This window comes from Tamandua tetradactyla, chromosome X, assembly GCF_023851605.1.
Source record: "Tamandua tetradactyla isolate mTamTet1 chromosome X, mTamTet1.pri, whole genome shotgun sequence".
Lineage (NCBI taxonomy): Eukaryota > Metazoa > Chordata > Mammalia > Pilosa > Myrmecophagidae > Tamandua > Tamandua tetradactyla.
In genome coordinates, this window is record NC_135353.1 from 107,785,199 (window position 1) to 107,812,659 (window position 27,461).

At 37.3% G+C, this 27,461-nt stretch overlaps 1 protein-coding gene and 1 pseudogene across 1 annotated transcript in view; one reads left to right on the plus strand and one right to left on the minus strand.

Annotated features, from left to right (window-relative positions):
- Positions 1–27,461, minus strand: part of ZC3H12B (zinc finger CCCH-type containing 12B) — a 154,383-nt gene that overhangs the window by 31,658 nt on the left and 95,264 nt on the right. The window lies entirely within an intron of this gene.
- LOC143671446 (TIP41-like protein pseudogene) lies at positions 8,643–9,469 on the plus strand (annotated as a pseudogene).

Below are 27,461 nucleotides of genomic sequence, written 5' to 3' on the forward strand. Positions count from 1 at the left end.
ATGAATGGGCAATCTTAAAAGTTGTACTACATATCCAGGGCAAGAATCAGGTGCAGAAGACCTGAGAAAATCTGAACAGTTAAGCACAGGCTATTCTAAAGGTTGGACCAAACATCAAAGAAGATCCTTCACACAGAACTAGACTATAATAAAACCCTAGATAAGAAGGAGAAACTGACCTTCAGAGTTAAACACATCAAAATAATCAGATGCTCAGACATCAGAAAAAAACTACAAGCCATACTAAGAAACAGGAAGATATGGCCCAATCAGGGGAACAGATTAAAACTTCAGAGGAAACAGACTTTGGAAATATTAATCAAAGAATTTCAAACAAAACTCCTAAATCAATTCAAGAAATGAACAAATATATGTATAGAAATAAACTAATGGTGGCTATAAAGCTAAAAGATATTAAGAAGAAAATATGTGAGAATAAAGAATTTGAAAGTATAAAAAGAACCATAATAGAAATTATGGGGATGAAGGGCACAATAAGGGAGATTAAAAATTTACAAGAGAGAGTGGACAATGGTGGCTCAGTGGCAGAGTTCTCATCTGCCATGCCAGGAGACCTGGGTTCAATTCCTGGTGCCTGTCCATGCAAAAAAAAAGTTTACAAGACGGGTGACATTATCAACATGGCAATGTAAGATATTTCCTGGCAATGAAAACGCCTCCTCAGAGATTCAGTGAACAAAAGGACAAAGCCCACTTGCTTAGAACTCTAGAGAATGGTAGAGACTGGAGAAGAAAGCCACAAATACTGAATCAAAGAGAAAAGAAAATATCAGTTAGGAAACTTCCATTCCAGATCAGTCAGTCCATTCCCTCTTCCTCAGAGGGTCCCACAGAGGCAGTCACCCAGATCTCTTCTACCACCCATGGGGACAACAGCAATAGAACCTCACACATAGCCAGGCACAGGGACCCAAGTCTAAAAAAACTGGGGGCCAAAGACAAGCTGGTGAGGAATACTGCATACAAAAGGCCCCAAGGAGGGCAGAGAGAGAGAGAGAGAAAGAGATTGAGATTGAGAGAGAGACCATGATAAAAGTGCTGGTGCAAAATTCTATGCATACTTAATCCAGTTTCTCTTGACTGGACCATCTAAATGCAAAACAGGCTTTTCTGGAGTGATCCAACTGTATGGATTGACCCCATCTGGCTCCCTGGGGTGGGATACTTGATTGGGGAAGAAACTATAGGCAGAAAAGCCTCACAGAGAAATAAAGAGTGTGTGCATTTGGTGGGGGGGGGGGGGCGGTTAAACTGAACAGTTGTGAGATGGGAGGTTTCCAGAACTGAAAAAGATTAAGGAAAACAGGGCACTGAGTATGGGAGACAATTTAAACCAATCAAAGTTGCTGGGAGGAAAATTCTGCACAAAAACAAACAGAAAAGACCAAGATTTTCACAGAGGAACAGAGGAAAAGAAACTTTCTCATGGAGGTGAAACAATTTCAAAAGTGCAATCTTAAAAGTTGTACCACATATCCAGGGCAAGAATCAAATGAAGGAGAGCCAAGAAAATCAGATAAGGTAAGGATATTTTAAAGATCAAAAATATGTTGGACAAAGCATCAGAGAGAGGCTTAAGACAAAGCCAATCAACAATAAAACCATAGACAAAAGGGAGAAACTGATCTTCAGATTTAACTCATCAAGATAACCAGATTCCTAGATGTCAGTAAAAAGTTACAAGCCATACTAAGAAACAGGAAGCTGTGGCTCAGTAAGGGATCAAATTTAAACTTCAGAGGAGACAAAGAATTTGGAACAACCTAATCAGAGAAGTGCAAACAAATTTCCTAAACCAATCAAGGAGATGAAGGAAGATATGCATAAAGAAATAAAGGATGTTAAGAAGACAATGTGAACATAAAGAATAATTTGAAAGTTTAAAAATAAACAACAGATTATGGGGATGACAGGCACAGTAGTAGAGATTAAAAATACACTAGAGGAATAGAAGAGAAGATTTGAACCGGTGGAAGAAAGAATCTGAACTAGACAACAGGACAATTGAAGCCATACACTCAGAAGAAAAGATAGAGAAAAGAATAAAAAATTTGAGCAATGACTCAGGGATTTGAGTGACAGCACATAGCACAGAAACATGCATCATGGGTGTCCCAGAAAGAGGAGAGAAGGAAATGGGTAGAATGAATATTTAAGGAGAGAATGGCCAAAAAATTTGCAGCTAATACAAAATACATAAATAAACATGTCCAGAAACTGCAACTGGCTCCAAACACAATAAATCCCAATAGAGTTAGCTACATTGAGACACATACTAATCAGGATGTCAAATGTCAAAGATAAAGAATTCTGAAATAGAAAAGCAATTTGTCACATACAAGTTATCCTCAATAAGGCCAAGTGCCGATTTCACATCAGAAGCCATGGAGGCAAGAAGGCAGTGCTACAATATATTTAAAGCACTGAACGAGGAAAACTGCCAGCCACAGATTTTTTTTGTCTTGGAAAATTGCCCCTCAAAACTGAGGAATGTGGGACATGACATCCAGGAGTGAAAGTCTTCCTGGTGACACGGAAGATAACTCCCAGTGATCAGTCTGGCCCTGGCACCATTGGATCAACAATGCCATTCTGACCAAAAAGGGGAAAAGAAGTGGAACAAATAAGGTATCAGTGGCTGAGAGAGTTCAAACCGAGTTGAGAGGCTACTCTGGAGGTCACTCTTATGAAAGCTTCAGTTAAACATTGCTACCTATCTTAACTTGCCAAACCCCAACAAAACCAATCCTGTAAATTATATAAGATTCTACAAAGGTTCCATGCATTAAGATAACTTTCCAGAAATCTGCAATCTGCAGATGGGTCCCTGAACCAGAGAAATCCTGAAATGCTGAGGGGCCAGCCTCTTCAGAACATCAACTAGTTCAATCCTCCATTCCATATTATCAACAGCCCCTTCCAATATGAAAAAGTTAGAATGGGCATGGCCAAAATATTCTTAAAGAGTGGGAGAAACATCAAGGTGATGGTGGAGTTATACAGAGAAGATAGGGTTTAACAAATGAGTATGACTGTTGAATCATTAAATTGATATTTCTTTTAGCCTCCAGTATCTAGCAGCTAGAAGTAAAACCTAAAATTTGTGGAATTGTAACCCATACCAAACTCTGAAATCTGTTCTACAAGTAATTGTTGTGCTGTGCTTTGAAATTTATTGCTTTTTAGTATATATGTTCTTTTTCACAAAAAAGGATTTTTTTATTTCTTCTAGCCTCCAGTGTTAGGCAGCAGCTAGAAGCAAAAATCTGAAAAAGTGGAACAGTAATCCATAACAAACTGAATTCTGTTCTGTATCTACCTATTTAAGTGTGCTTTAAAAATCATTGCTTTCTTTCTATTCTTTGTATATATGGTATATTGAACAATAAAAAGCATTTTTTTAAAAATGAGAGAGAGTTTAAAATATTCAAAGGTAAACAGAAATTGAGAGGCTTTATCAACAAGAGACTTGCCCTATAAGAATTACTAAAGGGAGTTGTCCCAGGGGTGTGGACCTTCCTGGCAACATGGGACAGAAATCCTAGAATGAGCTGAGACTCAGCATCAAGTGATTGAGAAAACCCTAGGATGAGCTGAGATTCAGCATCAAGGGATTGAGAAAACCTTCTTGACCAAAAGGGGGAAGGGTGAAATAAGACAAAGTGTCAATGGCTGGGAGATTCCAAATAGAGTCGAGAGGTTATCCTGGAGGTTATTCTTATGCATTAAGTAGATATCACCTTGCTATCCAAGATGTAATGGAGAGGCTGGAGGGAATTGCCTGAATATGTAGAGCTGTGTTCCAGTAGTCATGTTTCTTGAAGATCATTGTATAATGATATAGCTTTCACAATGTGACTATGTGATTGTGAAAACCTTGTGTCTGATGCTCCTTTTATCTACCTCGTGAACAGATGAGTAGACCATATGGAATAAAAATAAATAATAGGGGGAACAAATATTAAAATAAATTTAGTTTGAAATGCTAGTGATCAATGAAAGGGAGGGGTAAGGGGTACGGTATGTATACATTTTTTTTCTGTTCCGTTTTATTTCTTTTTATTCTGAATAGATGCAAATGTTCCAAGAAATGATCATGATGATGAATATGCAACTATGTGATGATATTGTGAATTACTGATTACATATGTGGAATGGAATGATCAAAATAGGAATGTTTGCATTTGTTTGGTGTTTTTGCTATTTAAAAATTAAATTAAATTAAAACTAAAAAAAAGAATTACTGAAGGGAGTTGTGCAGGTTGAATGGATAAGACAGCAGGATGGCTTGGAGTACTAAAAAGAAATGAAGATTATCAGCAAGGGAAGCTAAAAGGGTAAATGCAACATCCAATAGGGCTGTATCCTCAATGTGCAACTCTACTCAATAATTCTTATAAGAGGCAGAATACAATTGAACAAGAAAAAGTCCTGTTTCCCAATCATGGACATGCAAAATATAAAGAGGTTATGTGAGACAAAAACAACATAAAGAGGGGAAGCAGGGAATGAGAGCAAAGAACGGGTATGCTATTGAAGCTAGGTTGGTATCATTTAAATAATAAGTTATAAATGTAGGTAGCATAATATAAACCATAGAATAACCAGAAAGAAATTATTAAAAAATATACAGAAGTAGAAAAGAGAAATGGATCAGTCAGAGGCCTCAAAGAAGATCAAATATGCAGAAAAGGAGGCTGCAATAAAGGAAAAGAGACAAAAAGATACGAAATATGAAAACTAAAGGACAAAAAGCCTGAAGTATTGCCTTTACAGCAACAACTCTGAATGTTAATAGATTAAACTGCCCAATCAAAAGACAGAGTAGCAGAATGGATAAAACAGCATGGCTCAAATATATGTTGTTTACAAGACACTCACCTTAGACCCAAAGACGCAAACAGGTTGAAAGTGAAAGGTTGGAAAAAGATATTCAATGCAAATAGAAACAAAAAAAAGAGCTAGGGCAGTGATAATAATAGACAACAAAATAGGCTTTAAATAAAAAACTGTTATAAGAGACAAAGAAACACACTATATATTAATAAGAGGGGCAATTTGTCAAGATGAAATAAGTTATAAATATTTATGCATCTATGATGCCCCCCAAAAATGAGGCAAACACAAAACTGAAGAGAAAAATAGGTACATCTACAGTATTAGTTGGAGATTTCAATACACCACTTTCATCAATAGATAGAATATGTAGGCAGAAGATCAATAAGAAAATGGAGAACTTCAATAATGTGAAAAATGAACTAAATCTAATAAATATATACAGAACATTATACCTCAAAAACAGAAGGATATACATGTTTCTCAAGGGCACATAGATCAACCTAAAGGATAAACCTTTTTTGGGTCACAAAACAAGCCTGAATACATGAAAAAAGATTGAAATTATACAAAGCATCTTCTCTGACCATGATTGATTAAAGCTGGAAATCAATAACAGACAGAGAACTGGAAAATATACAAACAAATGGAAGTTAAACAGCATACACCTAAACAATCAGTAGGTCCAAGAAGAAATTGTAAAAGAAATCAGTACATATCTTGATATAAATGAAAATGAGAACATTAACATATCAAAACATATGGGATGCAAGGGGTGCATGGGTATTTCAGTAGTAGAATGCTTGCCTGCCATGTGGGAGACCTGGGTTCAATTCCTGGCTGTGCACTTCCCCTCAAAAAAAAAAAATCAACAAATGGTGCTGCAATAATGGGACAGACACATGGAAAAAGAATGAAATGTGACCCCCACCACACAGCACACACACACACACACAAAAGACTTATGGGATGCAGCAAAGGCAGTGCTGACAGGGAAATTAATAGCCCTAAACACACATATTAAAAAGAAGAAAGAGCTAAAATCAAAGACCAAACTGCACACCTGGAGGAAACAGAAAAAGAGCAGCAAACTAATCCCAAAGCAAGCAGAAGGAAAGAAAGATTAGAGGAGAAATCAATGAAACTGAGAATAAAAAAACAATAGAGAAAATTGGATTGTATAGTGTGTCAATATAGTTCAATAAAACAACATAAATACATAAATAATCAACAAAACCAAATGTTAGTTCTTTGAGAAAATCAATAAAATTGACAAACACTTCACTAGACTGAGAAAGAAAAAGAGAGAAGATGCAAATAAAATCAGAAATGAGATGGAGGACATTACTGAATCAGCAAAAATAAAATTGATCATAAAAGGATACTATGAGCAACTTTATGCCAAGAAACTAGACAATTTAGCTGAAATGGAAAATTCCTAGAAACACAGAAATGCCGAACATTGACTCTAGAAGAAATAGAAGACCTCAACAAATAAATCACAACTAAAGAGATTGAAACAGTCATCAAAAACTTCCCAGCAAAAAAATAGCCCAAGACCAGATGGCTTCAAGGTGAATTCTACCAATAATTCCGAGAACAATTAATAAAAATCCTGCTCAAAACCTTGCAAAAAATTGAAGAAGAGGGAGCACTACCTAACTCATTCCATGAAACCAGCATCATTCTGATACAAAAGTGAGATAAAGATACTCCAAGAAAAGAAAATTACACACCAATCTTTCTAATGACTATTAGACACAAAAACCCTCAACAAATGCCAGGAAATCAAATGCAAGAACACGTTAAAATAATTATACAACACGATCAAGTTGGTTTTGTTCCAACTATACAAGGGTGGTTCAACACAAGAAAATAAATTAATGTAAAATACCATATTAACTAGACAAAGGGAGAAAACCACATGATCACATCAATTGACAGAGAAAAGTCATTTACAAAATCCAGCATCCATTCTTGATAAAAACATTTCAAAATTTAGAAGGAGAAGGAAACTTCTTCCACATGATAATGGACATATATGGAAGCCCACAGCTAGCATTGTACTTAATGGTGAAAGATTGAACGTTCCCTTTAAGAAATGGAACTACATAGGGATGCCCAATATTCACCACTATTATTCAATATTGTGCTTGACCAACTTGGCAGGTGAACCCACTGCCCTCCCTTCTACGTGAGACATAAATCCTAGGGGTGTGGGTGACAGGACTCCTGTGATTTGCAAGGACCAGCATCACGGGATTGAGAAAACCTTCTTGACAAAAAGGGGGAAGAGAGAAATGAGATTAAAAAAAAAGTCTCAGTGGCTGAAAGATTTCAAAGAGTCGAGAGGTTACCCTGGAGGTTATTCTCATGCTTTATATAATATCCTTTTTTAGTTTAGGGTATATTGGAGTGGCTGGAGGGAAATACCTGAAACTGTTGAGCTGTATTCCAGCAGCTTTGATTCTTGAAGACGATTGTATAAAGATATAACTTTTACAAGGTGACTATATGATTGTGAAAACCTTGTGTCTGCTGCCTCTTTTATCCAGGGTATGGACAGATAAGTTAAAAAAAAGAATAATAAATAAATAAATAATAGAGAGAAAAAGGGGTAAAATAAATTGGGTAGATAGAAAAATTAGTGGTCAATGAGAGGGAGGGGTAAGGGGTATGGGATGTATGAGTTTTTTCTTTTCTCTTTTTATTTCTTTTTCTGGAGTGATGCAAATGTTCTAAAAAATTATCATGTTGATGAATACGCAAGTAAATGATATTGTGAGCCACTAATTGTACACCATGTATGGACCATATGTGTGATGTGTCAATAAAATTTTTTTTTTAAATGATGACATCTGGGATGGGGGTTCAAAAGAAGCAAGATGGGCTGTTAGTTGATAACTGTTCAAGCTGGATGAGGGAAAACAGGGGCTTATATCATCCTCTACTTATATGGATGTGGGAAAAGACTTGAAAACATAATTATAAGTAAAAGCAGTTTAAACTATACATTTCATATAATAAAAGCTTTACATTAAAAAAATTATTGTGCTTGAAGTTCTAGCTAGAGCTAACTAGACATAAAAGGACTCCAAATAGGAAAGAAAGAAGTAAAACTTTCACTATTTGTAGGTGACATTGATCCTATATCTAAAAAGTCCATAAAAATCTACAATAAAGCTACTAGAATTAATAAACATTCAGCAAAGTGTTGGGATCCAAGAGCAACACTCAAAAATCAGTAGTGTTTCTATACACTATGAATGAGCAACGTGAAGAAGAAATCAAGAGAAAAATGCATTTACAGCTGCAAACAAAACAATCAAATATCTAGGAATAAATTTAATCAGGATGTAAAGGATGTGTTTTCAGAAAACTACAAAATGTTGCTAAAAAAAATCAAAGCAGACATAAATGAATGGAAGAACCCTCTGTGTTCATGGATTATAAGACTAAATATCATTGTCAACTTTACCCGAACCGATTTACAGAATCAGTGAAACCCAATGAAAATTCCAACAGCCTACTTTGAAGAAATGGAAAGGTCAATTATCAAATTTATTTGGAAGGGTAATGGGGTCCCTAACAGCCAAAAGCATCTTGAAAAAGAATAATGAAGTTGTGGTGGGTGACGGGGTGAAGCAGGCAGGGCCTGGTAAGGGCTTGGAAGCCGAGGGGACTGGGAAGGAAGGAAGCTGAGGAACGGGTGTCTGCTGTCCCCATCACTGCGGCCGCTTCCTTTCCAGCCTGTTCCTCGCAGTCCCCGCCTCCCGGTCTTGGCCATGATGAACCATGGCTTCCAGAGCAGCCACCATGACTTCTCTTTCTGGCCCTGGAAGCTGACGGCTGCCAAGACCCACATCATGAAGTCAGCGGAGGTGGAGAAGTTAACTGATGAATTGTATATGCCATCTCTCCATGAAATGATGTTTGGAAACAATGTTTTAAGAATCCAAGAATCCTGCATGGCTCTAGCTTTAGGATTGAGGTCAATGCTACAGATGCCTTAAGATGTGTAAATAAGTACCAAGGAATAGTCGAAGTAGCATGTGCTGAAGGGTGGCAGGAAAGCAGGACCGAAGGTGAACACTCCGAAGATGTTATTAAGCCATACGATTGGACCTATACAACAGATTAGAAAGGAGCATTACTTGGCGGATCACTTAGGTTAAAGATTGTACCTATAACATATCATAAAGATACAGAGAAGTTGAAGGCCAGAGAACAGATTAAGTTTTTTGAAGACATTCTCCTGTTTGAGGATGAACTTCACGATCATGGAGTTTCAAGCCTGAGTGTGAAAATTAGAGTAATGCCTTCTAGCTTTTTCCTGCTGTTAATGTTTTTCTTGAGAATTGATGAAGCACTTATCAGGAAAAATGACACAAGACTTTACAATGAGGCCAGCAAGACCTGTACGTTTCGAGAATATACATCGCAGGAGAGCAAAATTGCTAATTAAATGCACGTTTCACCTTTCCTCTTCACGGAACCTAATGAAATATCCCAGTATTTACCAATAAAGGAGGCTGCTTGTGAGAAGCTAATTTTTCCAGAAAGAATTGATCGTAACCCTGCAGGCACACAAGAAAGTAGACTTTTGGAATAGACTATGATACAACATATCTCACCATGGAATCTGACTGGAGACCTCAGCTGTTACTAGTGGGGTGTTTTTATTATTAGAATTAATTGCCTTGTTTATGTACATATTTTCTGTAGCCTTAAAGGAAAAATAATGATTGTTTCAGGCAGGTACCACTTAACTAATTGCTGTTTGTACTGCCTATCTTCAAATTCATATCCTAGATTTATATTTTCTAGAGTTAAATTTGGATTTCAAAATTGTCGCAAAGAGGTATCTCAGCAATAATGATATGTGTCTGTCTGAATGAGCAATACTATGCTTCCATTATGAAACACTATCTTCTACCACAAGGAAGTTAATTTAAATCCTTGAATCACAACATCTTGTGACTTCCATTGGATTTCTTCATTGTGCATCTTGAGAGAGGTACTGGCTGTTCCCTTCCTGATCTTTTTTGTATTTCTGTTGATTTTCTGCTTTAAAATACTTGGGAAATAGGTGTGGAGGAGAAGCTTATTTTAAAATATAAAACCCAGTTTCTGGAGAGTTGTGATTTACCTCCTAGGAAGTTGATTTCATGCTTTAATGATTATCACCCACACATTTTTTTAATACTCCCCCCAATTTAAATTCAATTGGCTTTTGAAGCCTAAAGAAATTGCTAGACATAGAACCCAAAATAACTAGTTCTTTTGGAGAACTTAAGCTTTTTGTCCATGGAAACACATGAACATGTTTTACCCCTGACAGGTAGGATGTCAGAGCTGCTGAGCTATCTTTCCTTCATCTTTTTATTATATTCGGTCCCTCTTCTATTGACATATCTGTACTCCCACTTTCCATGAAACCTCAGAGTAAATAAATCCACTGAATTTTTTACTGGTCCTAAAAGGTATGAAGTACTTGTAAGAATTGTTTTTTAGGAAATATTACATTAGTGCCTAAAATAACTAGATTGATTTTCTGCTTTAAAATACTTGGTAAGTAGGTGTGGATGGGAGGCTTATTTTAAAATATAAAAGCCAGTTTTTATTTTTTAATATTTATCTTTCTAGCATCAAAAGGACTCAGTAAAATATAATTAATTAGCACAGTACCTAGATAGATAATACAAAAAGTACAAAAAGTAAATTTAAAATCCAGGTGGCTATTTTGATGATGACCCTTTAAATATTTTATATCCTTTTCTGCCTTTCTATGTGCTCAGTAAACAGTGGTTATAAGTCACCAACTAAAGGGCAGGAGAAAAATGTGTACAAATAACTGTTGTATATATTTCTACTTGATGGATGAATCATTAAATAAGAACATTTAATTGACAGTATTAGCAAAGGTCTTCAGGTATTATCTTGAAGATGTATTTTAGTGAAACTAGTACACTTGGATAATCAACACTGCCTAAACTAGTATATTATGAGCCAAATTGGCAGGGTGTATGTGATCAGTTAACATAGCTAAATTTAATCATAAATGGTTTTGGAATTTTTCTGCCTTCTGCTGCATCACCCTCAAGGTACAGAAAATCAGGATTTTATTGACTTTAAGAAAATATGTGGCATGGGCACTGTATATTAAATGTAACTATATTTTCTTTCAGGACAGAAAAGAATGTATATATTATACTCAGCTTTCTTCATTTTTTTTGCCATGAAGATTTGAACAGAGACAGAACACTCTTTATTCATGCAAATTATAAAAAACAAAAACCTGAAGAATATTTATTAGTTGGAGTTTCTGGCCTACTTCGTATCTGTTATGTGTGTGTGTATATATATTATGCATTTTTATTCTCCTCATGCAGAAAGACACTTGGGGAAATAATTACCCTCCCCACTTATGTGGGACATAACATCCAGGGGGTAAGGTGTTTTCAATTCCAAGATGAGTATTCTGCCAATTTTGTTATTCTGCCAGGTCAAAACAGTAGGCAAAGTGGGAAAACCAATTATAATCACGCATGCCCACTGCTGAAGTGCAGGTAAGCCAGGGAAGAATGGGTTAGGGTTGTCTTTCTCCTGAGTAAGCAGGAGAAGGCCGTAGGACAGGAGTGGATGTCTTTACTAAGTGCCAAGCACTCCAGTGGTTCTCAAAGTGTAGCTCCCAGATCAGCCACATCACCTTAGGAACTTGTTAGAAATTCAAATTATTGGGTCCCACCCCACACCTACTGAAGCAAATTGGGCTGGGTTGTAGCAATCCACTTGGGTGAGCCCTCTAGAGATCACAGTGTACACTGAAGTTCTGAGCAACAGGGATCTAGCAAGTGCCACTGCAGTGATACTTATTTTGACCAAAGATCCAAAGGTATGGCTTCATGGGTTAGGTGCAGGGGTAGGCAGGTTTTATCTCTAGGTATGCCTCCTTTCCACCTCAGTATTCTGACATGAACAGGTGACTTTTCTTCATGAAAATTCTTTTTTGTTAACAGTATGTTTGCTATTATGGTCAGTGTTGTAGTTTGCTAGCTGCCAGAATGCAATATACCAGAAATGGAATGGCTTTTAAAAGGGGGAATTTAATAAGTTGCTAGTTTACAGTTCTAAGGCCCAGAAAATGTCCCAAATAGAACAAGTCTATAGAAATGTCCAATCAAAGGCATCCAGGAAAGGATACCTCTGTTCAAGAAGGCCGATGAAGTTCAGGGTTTCTCTCTCAAGTGGAAAGCACATGGCAAACACAGTCAGGAATGAAACCCCAAGGAATGTGCTCCACACTTCCCAAGGCCTGAGGCAGCATGACTCTTCCACTGCAATGAGGTGGAAGGCCCATCCTCTGCCTTTGGGGCAAACTCACCCTCTCCACAGGCTTGGCTGGGTCCGCTCTCCTGGCCAGAGGCTTCTTGACTTCAGACCTCAGCCTCCGTGGTTTTCCCTCTGAAGTTATTTTTCCTCCAATGTGTACCTTCTCTGAATCCCCCCCTGAAGTCCAGACTGGCAGCAGCTCTGTTTATACAGGTCCCACAGCACTCTTGTTGGCTTTCTATGCAGTAGCCTTAGATCATGCCTGTCAGACATAAGGAGTTTCCACAAATCTTTCCTGGATAGCTCCATGTGCGACCCTGGCCTTCTCTGAAATGGCTGACTGGTTCCACATTTGGCCAAATCCTCACATGGAGAACTATTCTTTGGGGTCTCCCTTACTTGAAGCCCAGAATTTTCCAGAACACCAATTTCTTGTTTCTTTGTACCCAAGAGTTCATTTCTCAGCTTATCTCTTTCCTGTCACATTTCACTATAAGCTGTGAGGAGAAACCAGGCTGCACTTTCCACATTTAATTTGGAGATCTCTTCTGCTAAATATCCAAGTTCATGGCTTTTAAAATCTGCCTTCTAGCCAAAGCCACTAGTCAATTTTGCCAGATTATCTGCCATTTTAAAACAAGGTTCATCTTCCTTCCAGTCTGAAATAATACATGCCTCATTTCTGTCTAGAGCTTCATCACAGGTAGCTTTAGAGTCCACCTTTCTACTGACAGTCTCTCCAAAGCATTTTAGACTTTCTCTATCAAGTTCCTCACAACTCTTCCAGATTCTTCCTCTTATCCATTTAAAAAGCCATTCCAACATGTTTGATATTTGCAAACCACAGCAGCACCCCACTCCTGGTACCAAAATATGTTGTAGCTTGCTAGCTGCCAGAATACAATATACCGGAAATGGAATGACTTTTAAAAAGGGGAATTTAATAAGTTGTTAGGTTACAGTTCTAAGGCTCAGAAAATGTCCCAATTAGAACAAGTCTATAGAAATGTCCAATCAAAGGCATCCAGGAAAAGATACCTTGGTTCAAGAAGGCCGATGAAGTTCAGGGCTTCTCTCTCAAGTGAGAAGGCACATGGTGAACACAGTCAGAGTTTCTCTCTCATTTGGAAAGGCACATGGTGAACACAGTCAATGTTCCTCTCTCATCCAGAAGGGCACATGGCAAACATGGCATTATCTGCTAGCTTATTCTCCTGGCTTCCTGTTTCATGAAGCTCCCTGGAATACATTTTCCTTCTTCATCTCCAAAGGTCACTGGCTGGTGGACTCTGCTTTGTGGTGCTACAGAATTCTCTGCTCTCTCCAAATCTCTTTCATTCTCCAAAATGTTTCCTCTTTTATAGGACTCCAGAAACCCATCAAGACCCACCCAAATGGGTGGAGACATGCCATCACCTAATCTAGCTTAACAACTACTCTTGATTAAATCACATCTCCAGGGAGATGATCTGATTACTGTTTCAAACATACAGTATTGAATAGGGATTATTATGCCTTTATGAAATGGGATTTAGATTAAAACATGGCTTTTCTAGGGGACATACATCCTTTCAAACTGGCAAAGTCAGTATGTATGTCACACTGAATACATATTTATACACCATGTTGCTTAGTGACATTATTTGAACATTTATGTGCATATTTGTGAAGTTGTTTGCATCAGTCATTTAAAAAAATTCAACCTAACCTTTTTTTTAAAGAGTTATGTTGAATAACATTTTAAAATCCAGCTGAAAGGTCACAGCAGTCTTAGTTTTCAGGAAGAGAAAATCAGACATGACAATTTTGTTCAGCAAAGACCAATATACTTAATTTACATTTCCTAAGGCGATTGACTCTCCCAATTTAAGTGCATTATATGGCTATGTGTGATTTATAGGCTGCTTTTTGTTGCAGGTGGGAAACTCTCTTGTGTTGGTGTGAGGCTAAGCTTGGAAAAGAGACCCCTCTGGTCCCTTCCACTCTTCATCTTTCTTTCAGAAACCAAATGCAGAGGTTTGCTCTACCGTGGAAATTTTGCAATCTTGGAATCCTTACCAGTATTAACTATTAGTTACTTTCTAAAGATTCAAAAGTGGAGTGGGTATGGGGATGTGACTGGAAGTCTTGTTTGGTTCTTACTTTACCCAAGGTGTGTATAGAGAATGAAGTTAGCAGAATGACAGCAACAAAAAAACCCAGCATGGTACTGGCATGAAGTTAGACATATTGAACAATAGAACCAAAATGAGAGTTCAGAAGTAGACCCACAAATTTGTGATTAATTAATTTTTGACAAGGTCGCCAAGTCTGCTCAATAGGAACAGAACAGACTCTTCAACAAACGGGCAGAGAGAACTGGATATGCATATCCAAAAGAATGAAAGATGACCCCTATCTCACACCTTATGCATAAATTAGCTCATGATGGATGAAAGACCTAAATATGGGAGCCAGGATCACAGAACTCCTAGAAGAAAATATAGAGAAGCATCTTTAAGATTTTGTGATAGGAACTGATTTCTTAGACTTGGGAACCAAAGCACAAGCAATGAAAGAAAAAAATAGATACATAATACATCCTCAAAAGAGAAGATTTTTGTGCTTCATAGGACTTTGTCAAAAAGGTGAAAAGGTAGACTACTCAATAGAAGAATATATTTGGAAACCACATGTTTGATAAATATTTAATATCCAGGGTATACAAAGAAATCCCACAACTGAATAATAAAAGATATACAACCCAATTAAAAAATAAGCAAAAGACTTGAATAGGTATTTTTCAAAGAGGAAATGAAAATGACTAAAAAACGCATGAAAAGCTAATGAGTGTTACAAGCTATTAGGGAAATACAAATTAAAACCATGAGATATGATTTCACACCTGTTAGAATGGAGTTCTTTTTAATTTTAACATTCATTCCCCTTATTATTTATTTATTTTTATTCCATATGTTCTACGCATCTGTCAATTAGGTAGATAAAAGGAGCATCAGACACAAGGTATTCACAACCACACAGTCACACTGTGAAAGCTATATCATTATACAATCATCTTCAAGAAACATGGCTACTGCAGCACAGCTCTACATTTTCAGGCAGTTCCCTCCAGCTTCTCCATTACACCTTAACTAAACAGGTGATATCTATTTAATGCATAAGAATAACCTCCAGGATAACCTCTCAACTCTGTTTGGAATCTCTCAGCCATTGACACTTTATTTTGCCTCATTTTGCTCTTCCCCCTTTTGGTCAAGAACGTTTACTCAATCTCTTGGTATTGAGTACCAGCTCATTCTAGGATTTCTGTCCCATGTTGCCAGGAAGGTCCACACCCTTAGGAGTCATGTCGCACATAGAGAGGGGGAGGGCAGTGAGTTTGCTCGTTGTGTTGGCTGAGAGAGAGAGGCCACATCTGAGCAACAGAAAAGATTCTCTTGGGGGTGACTCTTAGGCCTAATTTTAAGTAGGCTTCACCTGTCCTTTGTGGGATTAAGTTTCTTATGAAGAAACCACAAGATTGAGGGCTCGGCCTATTGCTTTTGTTAGCCCCACTGCTTGTGAGAATATCAAGAATTCTCCACTTGGAGAAGTTGAATCTTCCCCCTTTTTCTCATTCCCCCAAGGGGACTTTGTAAATACATTTTTGTTCACTCTTCAAATCACTCTGGACAAACCTACAAAATGTCATGCCATACTCAAGTTTCCAAGTACTATGGTTCTAATTAAGCTGTCCACCTAAGTTATATTAGGAAATGCACTAGTCAAATATAAATTTTGTACCAAATAACATTTTTTTTGCTTTAATCTCACACATAAGTTAAAGTTTTAAAATATTAATTACCATCTATTTTCAACACCCTGCATTATTGACATTCCTTTGTTCTTCCTTATGCAAAACATTTTTAAATTTGTAGATTTAGTCACTATCATACACTCTAGGCATCCCTAGATTATACCATTTCAGTCTTTGTCATATGTCTTTCCTTCTGATTTCATTTGTGCCCCCAGGCCTCCTCCCTCTATCATTCTCACATTCAGCTTCATTCAAGGTTCTAACATTATTGTATTTCAGTATTGTGCTATACATTTATGAATTTTTACAATCAGTCCTGTTCACCATCTGTATCCCTTCAGTTCCAACTACCCTATATTTACACTATATCTATCTCCTGATGACCTCTGTTCTTAACTGAAATTATCCAAGTTTATTCCTTAATGTTAGTTCTTTAATATTAGTGAGACCATACAGTATTTGTTCTTTTCTTTCTGGTTAATCTCACTGAGCATAATGTCCTTAAGGTCCATCCATGTTGTTACATACTTCATAACTTTATTCTGTCTTACAGCTGCATAATATTCCATCATATGTTTGTACTACAGCTTATTTAGCCACTCGTCTGTTGATGGACATTTGGGCTATTTCCATCTCTTTGCAATTGTAAGTAATGCTGCTATAAATATTGGTGTGCAAATGTCCATTTGTTTCCGTGCCCTCATGTCTTCTGAGTAGATACCTAGCAATGGTATTGTTGGGTCATATGGCAATTCTATACCTAGCTTCCTGAGGAACCACCAAACTGCCTTCAAATGGTACAACAGTGGTTGTAACATTTGACATTCCCACCAACAGTGGATAAGTCTGCCTCTTTCTCCACGTCCTCTCCAGCACTTGTCGTTTTCTGTTTTATTGATAATGCCATTCTGGTAGGTGTGAGATGATATCTCATTTGAGTTCTGATTTGTATTTCCCTAAAACCGAGGGAAGTTGAGCATCTTTTCATGTGCATTTTGGCCATTTCTATTTTCTCTTCTGAGAAGTGTCTGTTCAAGTCTTTCACCCATTTTGTAATTGGGTTGTTTGTTTTTTTGTTGTTGAGTTGAACAATCTCTTTATATATTCATGAGACTAGACCTTTATCTGATATATCATTTCCAAATATTGTGTCCCATTGTGTAAGCTGTCTTTTTACTTCATTGACGATGTTCTTTGATGCACAAAAGTGTTTAATTTTGAGGAGTTCCCATTTATCTATTTCTTTCTTCAATGCTCGTGCTTTGAGTGTAAGGTTTAGGAAACCACCTCCTATTATCAGATTTATATTTAACCTACATTTTCTTCTAAAATTTTTATGGTCTTAGATCTAATGTTTAGGTCTTTGATCCATTTTGGGTTAATTTTTGTATGGGATGTGAGATATGGATCCTCTTTCATTGTTATGCATGTGAATATCCAGTTCCTTAGGCACCATTTATTGAAGAGACTGTTTTGTCCCAGGTGAGTTGGCTTGACTGCCTTATCTAAGATCAATTGTCCATAGATGAGAGGGTCTATATCTGAACACTCCATTCAATTCCATTGGTCAGTATTTCTATCTTTATGCCAGTACCATACTGTTTTGACCAGTGTAGCTTCATAATACTTCTTAAAGTCAGGTAGCATGAGACCTCCAAATTCATTTTTCTTTCTCAGGATACTTTTAGCTATTCAGGGTATCCTATCCTTCCAGGTAATTTTGTTATTGTTTTTTCTATTTCTGAAAAGTAAGTTTTTGGGATTTTAATTGGTAGTACATTGAATCTGTAAATCAATTTAGGTAGAATTGACATCTTAACTATATTTAGTCTTCCAATCCATGAACATGGAATCCCCTTCCATTGATTTAGGTGTTCTGTGATTTCTTTCAACAATTTCCTATAGTTTTCTCTGCATAGGTCTTTTGTGTTTTTAGTTAAATTTATTCCTAAATATTTTATTCTTTTTTTTTTTTTTTTTAAAGACAGAGAGAAGGAAGGAAGGATAGAAGGAAGGAAGGAAGGAAGAAAGGGAAACATTTTTAAACATTTTCTTGTTTTATTGTATTCTGTTTCTCCGTTTTTGTTACATGGGCTGGGGCCGGGAATCGAACCGAGGTCCTCCGGCATAGCAGGCAAGCACTTTGCCCGCTGAGCCACCGCGGCCCGCCCCAATATTTTATTCTTTTGGTTTCAATTATAAATGGAATTTTTTCTTGAGTTCCCCCTCAGACTGTTCATGTAGTTCTATACTACAGTATAGAAACACTACAGATTTTTGAGTGCTGATTTTGTAACCTGCCACTTTGCTGTACTCATTTATTAGCTCTAGGAGTTTTGCTGTGGATTTTTCAGTGTTTTTGACATATAGTATCATACCATCTGCAAATAGTGAGAGTTTTACTTCTTCCTTTCTAATTTTGATGCCTTGCATTTCTTTTTCTTGTCTAATTGCTCTGGCTAGAACTTCCAGCACAGTGCTGAATAAGAGTGGTGATAGTGGACATCCTTGTCTTGTTCCTGCTCTTAGGGGGAAAGTTTTCAGTTTTTCCCCATTGAGGATGATGTTAGCTGTGGGTTTTCCATATATTCCCTTTATCATTTTAAGGAAGTTCTCTTCTATTCCTATCCTTTAAACTGTTTTTCAACAGAAAAACATGTTGAATTTTTTCAAATGCCTTTTCTGCATCAATCAAGATGATCATTTGGTTTTTCTGCTTTGATTTGTTGATATGGTGTAATGCATTAATTGATTTTCTTATGTTGAACCATCCTTGCATACCTGGGATGAATCCTACTTGGGATGGTGTATAATTCTTTTAATACGATTCTGGATTTGGTTTGCAAGAATTTTGTTGAGGATTTTTGCATGTATATTCGTAAGAGAGATTGATCTGTAATTTTCTTTTTTTGTAATATCTTTGTCTGGCTTGGGTATGAGAGTAATGTTGACTTCATAGAATGATTCAGGTAGCTTTCCCTCCTCTTCAATTGTTTTGAAGAGTTTGAACAGGATTGGTACTAATTCTTTCTGGAATGTTTGGTAGAATTCACATGTGAAGCCATCTCATCCTGGACTTTTCGTTTTGGGAGGTTCTTGATGACTGATTCAATTTCTTTACTCGTGATTGGTTTGTTGAGGTCCTCTAATTCTTCTCAAGTCAATGTTTGTTGTTCATGCCTTTCTAGGAAGTTGTCCATTTCATCTACATTGTCGAGTTTATAGCATAAAGTTGTTCATAGTATCCTCTCATTGCTTCATTTATTTCTGTGGGGTCAGCTGTTATGTTTCCTCTTTCATTTCTGATTTTATTTATTTGCATCCTCTCTCTTCTTTTTGTCAACCTCATTAAGGGTCCATCAATCTTCTTGAGATTCTCATAGAACCAACCTCTGATTTTGCAGATTTTCTCAATTGTTTTCAGGTTCTCAATTTCATTTATTTCTGCTCTAATCTTCATTAATTATTTCCATTTCCTGTTTGTTTGCTTTGGGGTTAGTTTGCTGTTCTTTCTCTAGTTCTTCCAAGTTGACAGTTAATGCCTCAACTTTTGCCCTTTCCTCTTTTTTGATATAGGCATTTAAGGCAATGAATTTCCCTCTTAGCACTGCCTTTGCTGCATCCCATAAATTTTGCTATGTTGTGTTTGCATTGTCATTTGCCTTGAGATATTTACTGATTTCTCTTGCAGTTTCTTCCTTGACCCGCTGGTTGTTTCAGAGTGTGTTGTTGAGCCACCATATGTTTGTGAATTTCCTGGCACTCTGTCTATTGTTGATGTCCAACTTCATTCCTTTATGTTCTGAGAAAGTGTTTTGTGATTTCCATCTTTTAAAATTTATTCAGACTTGCTCTCTGATCCAGCATATGTTCTATCCTTGAGAATGATCCATGAGCACTTGAGAAAAAGGTATGTCCTGCTGTTGTAGGGTGTAACCTTCTATAAATGTCTGTTAAGTCTAGCTCATTTATTGTATTGTTCAAATTCTCTGTTTCTTTATTGATCCTCTGTCTGGATGTTCTGTCCATTGATGAGAGTGGGGAATTGAAGTCTCCAGCTATTATGGTAGATGTGTCTATTTCTCTTTTCAGTGTTTGCCTCATGTATTTTGGAGCACTCTGGCTCGGTGCATAAATATTTATGATTGTTATGTCGTCTTGTTGAATTGCTCCTTTTATTAATACCTAGTGTCCTTCTTTGTCTCTTTTAACTGTTTTACATTTGAAGTCTAATTTGTTGGACGTTAGTATAGCTACTCCTGCTCTTTTCTGATTGTTATTTTCATGAAATATCTTTTCCCAACCTTTCATTTCCAACCTATGTTTATCCCTGGATATAAGATGTGTTTCCTGTAGACAACGTATAGATATGTCCTGTTTTTCAATTCATTCTGCCAGTCTAAGCCTTTTCATTGGGGAGTTTAATCCATTAACATTTAGTGTTATTACTGTATGGGTAGTACTTTCTTCTACCATTTTAGTCTTTTGGATTTTATATGTCATATCTATTTTTTATTGTTTTTACCTTTACTCATAGTCTTTATTTCTACAATCTTCTCCACACTGTTCTCTCCTGTCTTTTCATGTCTGCCTCAAGTGCTCCCTTTAGCATTTCTTGCAGAACCAGTCTCTTGGTCACAAATTCTCACAGTGGTTTTTTGTCTGAAAATTTTTTAATTTCTCCCTCATTTTCGAAGGACAATTTTGCTGGATATAGAATTCTTGGTTCACAGATTTTCTCTTTCAGTAATTTAAATATATCATACCACTGTCTTCTCGCCTCCATGGTTTCTGCTGAGAAATGTATGCATAGTCTTATTGGGCTTCCCTTGTATGTGATGGATTGCTTTTCTCTTGCTGCTTTCAAGATTCTCTCTTTCTCTTTGACATCTGACATTCTGATTAGTAAGTGTCTTGGAGTACGTCTATTTGGATCTATTCTGTTTGGGGTATGCTGCACTTCTTGGATATACAATTTTAATTCTTTCATAAGAGTTGGGAAATTTTCCATGATAATTTCCTCCATAAGTTTTTTTCCTCCTTTCCTCTTCTCTTCTCCTTCTGGGACATCCAGAACATGTATATTCATGCACTTTATATTGTTGTTCAATTCTTTGAGTCCCTGCTCATATTTTTCCATTCTTTTTCCTATATTTTCTTTTGCTTGTCAGATTTCAGATGTCCCATCCTCCAGTTCACTAATCCTACCTTCTGCCTCTTGAAATCTGACATTGTAGGTTTCCATTGCTTTTTTCATCTCTTTACTGTGCCTTTCATTCCCACAAGTTCTGTGGTTTGTTTTTTCAGACTTTTGATTTTTTCTTTTTGTTCATTCCTTGCCTTCTTCATATCCTCCCTCAATTCACTGATTTGATTTTCAGTGAGATTTTCCATGACTGTTTGAACATTCTGAATTAATTGTTTCAATTCCTGAATCTCATTTGAATTGCTGGTTTGTTCCTTTGACTGGGCCATATCTTCAATTTTTCTAGTATGATTCATTATTTTTTGCTGGCATCTAAGCATTTAATTACCTTAATTAGTTTATTCTGGAGATTGTTTTCAGTTTTTTTACCTTGGATTTTCTTGCTGGATGACTTTGTTGTTTATGTGTTCTGTGACATTCAGTTCAGCTTATTCTGGACCTATAGCTTAGGTTTTGTTAAACAGATCAGAATTTTTCAGTTCTTGTTTTCTTGTTTCTTGCCCTGCATGTATGGTGCCTACCACCCCCCTCCCCACCTTAGGAGGGTCTACTTAGGTATTATAGACCCCAGCCAGATTTTCCCAGACCAAACTGGCCTCTTGTCAGGAGGAAAGAGTCACCTGCATCAGTTTTCCCTGAGGGTGAGACCCAACAGATTGAAAGGCTTTCCTATGAAGCCTCTGGGCTCTCTGTTTTTCTTATCTTGCCCAGTATGTGGCACTTGTCTGCCTGCAGGTCTCACCAACATAAGGTGATGTGGTATCTTTAACTTTTGCATATGCTCCCTGCTGGGGGATTGGTGGAGACAGAGGAGAGGCTGTAGTCTGGTTTTAATCACTTCACTTTTCCAGACCCTGGGGTCTGAACTCCTTAAGGGAGTGATTCCACCTCTCCTGGGGAAGACTTAGGCTCCAGACAAACCCTCAAACAAGCTTAATTCTGCCTATCCCCAGGGCAGTGGAACCCTAGAAGCCTTGCATTGTATCCAAAGGACAGTCAAGCTGTAGAAACACAGCTATCAAAATGAAAGAGAAAAATCCTTTTCAGAGTTGACCCCCATTCCTTGGGTTTGCCAATCAACAGCTTAAGTTGGTATGTTGCTCTCCATATCTCCAGGACCTATGTGCCCCCTCCATTCTTCCAGGGCACAGATCTTTTCAAATCCAAAAAGACCTCTGTGCTTTTTTTTTTTTCGCTTTTTCCATCAGCCCTGCCCCCTCTGTGCCTGGGAAAAAACCAGCAACCTCTGCTTTTACTCGAGGTTCAGTTCAGCTGGGGGCCTGTTTTTAGTTGTCAGAATTGTTAATTAATTCCACTATTGGGGGTTGGTTGTACTCAGCCCCTGCTACTGGTAAACTCTCTTTCCTTTCCCCTCTGGGAAGCAGCCTGTCTGGGAAGGACACTGGTCACCATGGCTTGGGGAACTCACGGTTCTGGGTGGGCTCACAGCTTGTCAAGTTGGTCAAGACAGGTGTACACTGTATGTCCAGTCACTGGCATGGCCCCCAGATGTTTTTCTGTACTGTTCCTGGCTTTTATTAGCTGCTCTGGAGGACAAACTAAATCCCACACCTTGCTAAACTGCCATCTTGGCCCCTCCTAGAATGGTGTCTTTAAAGAAACCAGAAAACTGCAATTGAACACGAATAGATGATTGCACACCAGTTTTCATATGGAATTATTCATAATTGCCAAAAGATGTAAGCAACCCAAGTGTTTTCCAGTGGATGAATGGATATGCAAAATGTAGTATATACGTGGAATAGAATTCATTCAGACATAAAAAGGAATGAAGTTCTGATATGTGTGACAACATAATTAAACCCTAAGGACATTATGTTGATTGAAATAAATGAGATATAAAAAGGACAAATATTGTATGATCTCACTAATATGAACAAAATATAATGAGCATACTCATTGTGTTAAATTCTAGAGTATAGGTACAGAAGAGAGAATGAGAGTAGAAAATGGGAAGCTGATGAGTGATTTGTGCAGAAATTTTAAGGTTGATAGTAAATGTTTAGAAATGATTATAGGTGAAGACAGTACATTATTACGAGTGTAATTAACAGTGCAGAATCGCTTGTGTGATTATGGTTGAAAGGGGAAGTTTAGCATTGTGTACATCACCAGAAGGAAAGCTAGAAGATGAAACATGGGATCATATAAAATAGTGAACCCTGTTGTGTACAATGAAGGAGGTTAATAGTATAAAAATAGGAATGTTTCTCCATGAACTAGAATATTCATCAGTATTATAAGGTGTTAATAAGGGGTGGTATACAGTAAAAATACCCCTAACGCAAACTTTGGACTATAGTTAACAGTAATATTATAATATTCTTCCATCAGCAGTAATAAAGGTACAACACCAATGCTAAGTGTTAATATGAGGGAGTAAAAGGGGTATGGGGCTTTTTTTTTTTGAGTGATAAAAATGTAAAATTGATTGTGATGATGAAAACACAATTGTGATTATACTGACAGGCATTGATTATACACATTGGATGGATTGTATGGTGTGTGGAAAAATTGATTTAATGAAAAAGAATTAATACCAATCCTGCTGAAACCTTTCTAGAAAGGTGAAGAAGAGTGAACACTACCAAACTCGGTCTATTAGGCCATTTCACTCTAATATCAAAGCCTGCTAAATATATAAAAAGAAGAGAAAATTACAAACCAATCTTTCTTATGACTAGAGATGTAAAAATCATCAATAAATACTAGCAACTCAAATCCAATAGCACATTAAAAGAATTATAAACCATGATCAAGTGGGTTTTATCCCAGCTATGCAAGAGTGGTTCAACTTGAGAAAATCAATTAATGTAATACATCAAACTAACAAAACAAAGGGAAAAATCTACATAATCACCTCAATTGATGCAGAATAGGGATTTCACAAAAATACAGCATTTTTATCTAATAAAACACATCAAAATATAGTAATAGAAGGAAACTTCCTCAACATAATAAAAGCATATTTGGAAAGTCCACAGCTAACATCATATTCAGTGTTGGAAGACTGAAAGTTTTCCCTCTAAGATAAGGCACAAGACAAGGATAACGAATGCCATCACTGTTATTCAACATTGTACTGGAATTTCTAAACAGAGTAGTTAGGAAAAATAAATTAAAGGCATCCAAATTGCAAAGGCATCAAAATTGGAAAGGAAAATGAAAAATTTTCACTACTTGTGGATGATGCGATCCTATTTACAGAAACTTCAAAAATAGCAACAAAGTTACCAGAGTTAATAAATGAATTCAGGAAAGTGGCAGGTATACAAGATCAACATGCAGAAATTAGTAGTGTTTCTATACACTAGGAATGAGCAATCTTAGGAGGAAGTCAAGAAAAAAATCCATTTACAGCAGCAACTAAAATAATAAAATATTTAGGGATAAATTTAACTAAGGCTATAAAGGACTTGTAAATAGAAAACTAAAAAACCACTGCTAAAAGAAATCAATGATGACCTACATAAATGGAAGGACATTCTGTGTTCATGGATTGGAAGACTAAATATTGTTAAGATGTCCATTCTACCCAAATTGATTTACAACTCCCATCAAAATTCCAACAGCCTTCTTTGCAGAAATGGAAAAGCTAATTATTGTATTTACTTGGTAAGGAGCCCTGGATAGCCAAAAACATCTTGAAAAAGAAGAACAAAGTTGGAGGACTCACACTTTCTGACTTCCAAACATATACAAAGATACAGTTGCACAATAACATGGTATTGGCACAAGGGTAGACATATTGACCAATGGAATCAAACTAAGAGTTCAGAAATAGACCCTCACACTTATGGCCAATTGATTTTTGAGAAGGCTGCCAAATTCACTCAATTGCAAATGAATATTCTCTTCAACAAATTATCCTAGGAAAATTGGTTATCCAAATGCAAATTAATGAAAGAGGACCATTATATCACACCTTATACAAAAAATGAATTAAAAAACGGATCAAAGACCTAAATATAAGAGCCAGGACCATAAAACTCCTAGAAGAAAATGTAGGAAAGTATCTTCAAGATCTTGTGATAGGCAGTGGTTTCTTAGATTTGACACCCAAAGCACAAGCAATGAAAGAAAATAGATAAATGGTGTCTCCTAAAAAATAGAAGACTTCTGTGCTTCATAAGTCTTTGCTAAAAAGGAAAAAGGCAGCCTACTTAGTGGGTGAACATATTTAGAAACCAAATATCCAATATGGATTTACTATCCAGAGTATACAAAGAAATCCTACAACTCAATATTAAATAGACAAGCAGCACAATTTAGGGAAAATGGGCAAAAGACAGGAATAGCCATTTTTCTAAAGAGGATGTACAAATAGCTAAAAAAAACCCACATGTTCACTATCACTAGCTATTAGGGATATGCAAATGAAAAGCAAAATGAAATATCATTTCACACCCACTAGAATGGCTTCTCTCAAAATAACAGAAAACAACAAGTATTGGAGAGGATGTTGAGAAATAGGAACACTCCTCCATTGCTGGCTGGAATGTGATATGGTGTGACTGCTGTGGAAGAAAGTTTTGCTGTTCCTTAGGAAGCTAAGTATAGAATTACTATATGACCCAGAAATCTCATTACTTGGTATATATCCAGAACAATTGAAAGTAGGTACTCAGATATTTGCACACTGATGTTCATTATGGCATTATTCACAATTGCCAAAATATGGAAGCAACTCAACTGCCCATCAATGAATGAATGGACAAGCAAAAGCAGTATATACACACAATAGAATATTATTCAGTCTTAAAAAGAAATGAAGCAAAAGGACTTGTGGGGCCAAGATGGAGGCTTAGGAATGTGTGTGTTTTAGTTCGTCCTCCAGAACAACTACTAAATAACCAGAAACAGTACAGAACAGGTCCTGGGGCCACATCAGTGGCCGGACACACAGTGTAACCCAGTCTGATCAGCTGGATGGGCTGCGAGCCCCCCCAGAACTGTGAGTTCCCCAAGCCAAGGTGGCCGGGGCCCCTCCTCACAGTCTGGTTCCCAGAGGGGAAAGGAAAGAGATTTTACCAGCAGCAGGGACTGAGCCCAACCAAATGCCAATTGTGGAATTAATTAACAAATTCTGACTACTAAAAATAGGCCCCCAGCTCAGTTGAACCTGGTCAAAGCGGAGGTCACTCATTTTTGAAATGGTGCCAAGAGGGCAGGGCTGAAAGAAAAAGAAAAGAAAAAACAAGGAAACAGAGATTTTTGTGGTTGTGTTTCTACAAAGGCTTGACTGCCTTTGGATACAGTGGCAGGACTTCTCAGGCTGCAACTGCCACAGGCATAGGCAGAAACAAGCTTGTTTGAGGGCTTGTCTGGAGCCTGTGCCTTCCCCAGGGGAGGGGTGAAGCCCAACTCAGGTGGAATCCCTCGCTCATGGAATTCAGACACCAGGGCTTGGTAATTTGAAGCCATGAAAACCAGCTTACAACCTCTCCTCTGTCTCCACCATGCCTCCAGCAGGGAGAGTCTGCCAAAGTTAAAGATACCACATCACTTTATGTTGGTGGGACCTGCAGGCAGACAAGTGCCATATAGTGGGCAGGATAAGAAAAACAGAGCCCAGAGTCTTCTCAGGAAAGTCTTTTAACCTGCTGTGTCTCACCCTCAGGGAAAACCGATGCAGGTGACTCTTTCCTCCTGTTAGGAGGCCAGTTTGGTCTGGGAAAATCAGGCTGGGGTCTATAATACTAAGTAGATCCTCCTAAGGGTGGGGGGGAAGGCACCATAAAGCAGGGGAAGAAACAAGAAAACAAGAACTGAAAAATTCTCCTCTGTTAAACAAAACCTAAGCTAGAGGTCCAGATAAATGCTGAACTGAATGTCAAAGAACAGATAGACAACAAATTCATCCAGCAAGAAAACCCTAGGTAAAAGAAGTGAATGCAATTCCCAGAATAAACCAATTAAGGTAATTAAATACCTAGATGCTAGCAAAAAATAACACATCACACTAGGAAAATTGAAGATATGACCCAGCGAAAGGAACAAATCAACAATTCAAATGAGATACAGGAGCCGAAACAATTAATTCAGAGTATACGATCAGACATGGAAAACCTCATCAAAAACCAAATCAATGAATTGAGGGAGGATATAAAGAAGGCAAGGAATGAACAAAAGAAGAAATTGAAATTCTGAAAAAACAAATCACAGAACTTATGGGAATGAAAGGCATGGTAGGGAGATGAAAAAAACAATGGAAACCTACAGTAGTAGATTTCAAGAGGCAGAACATAG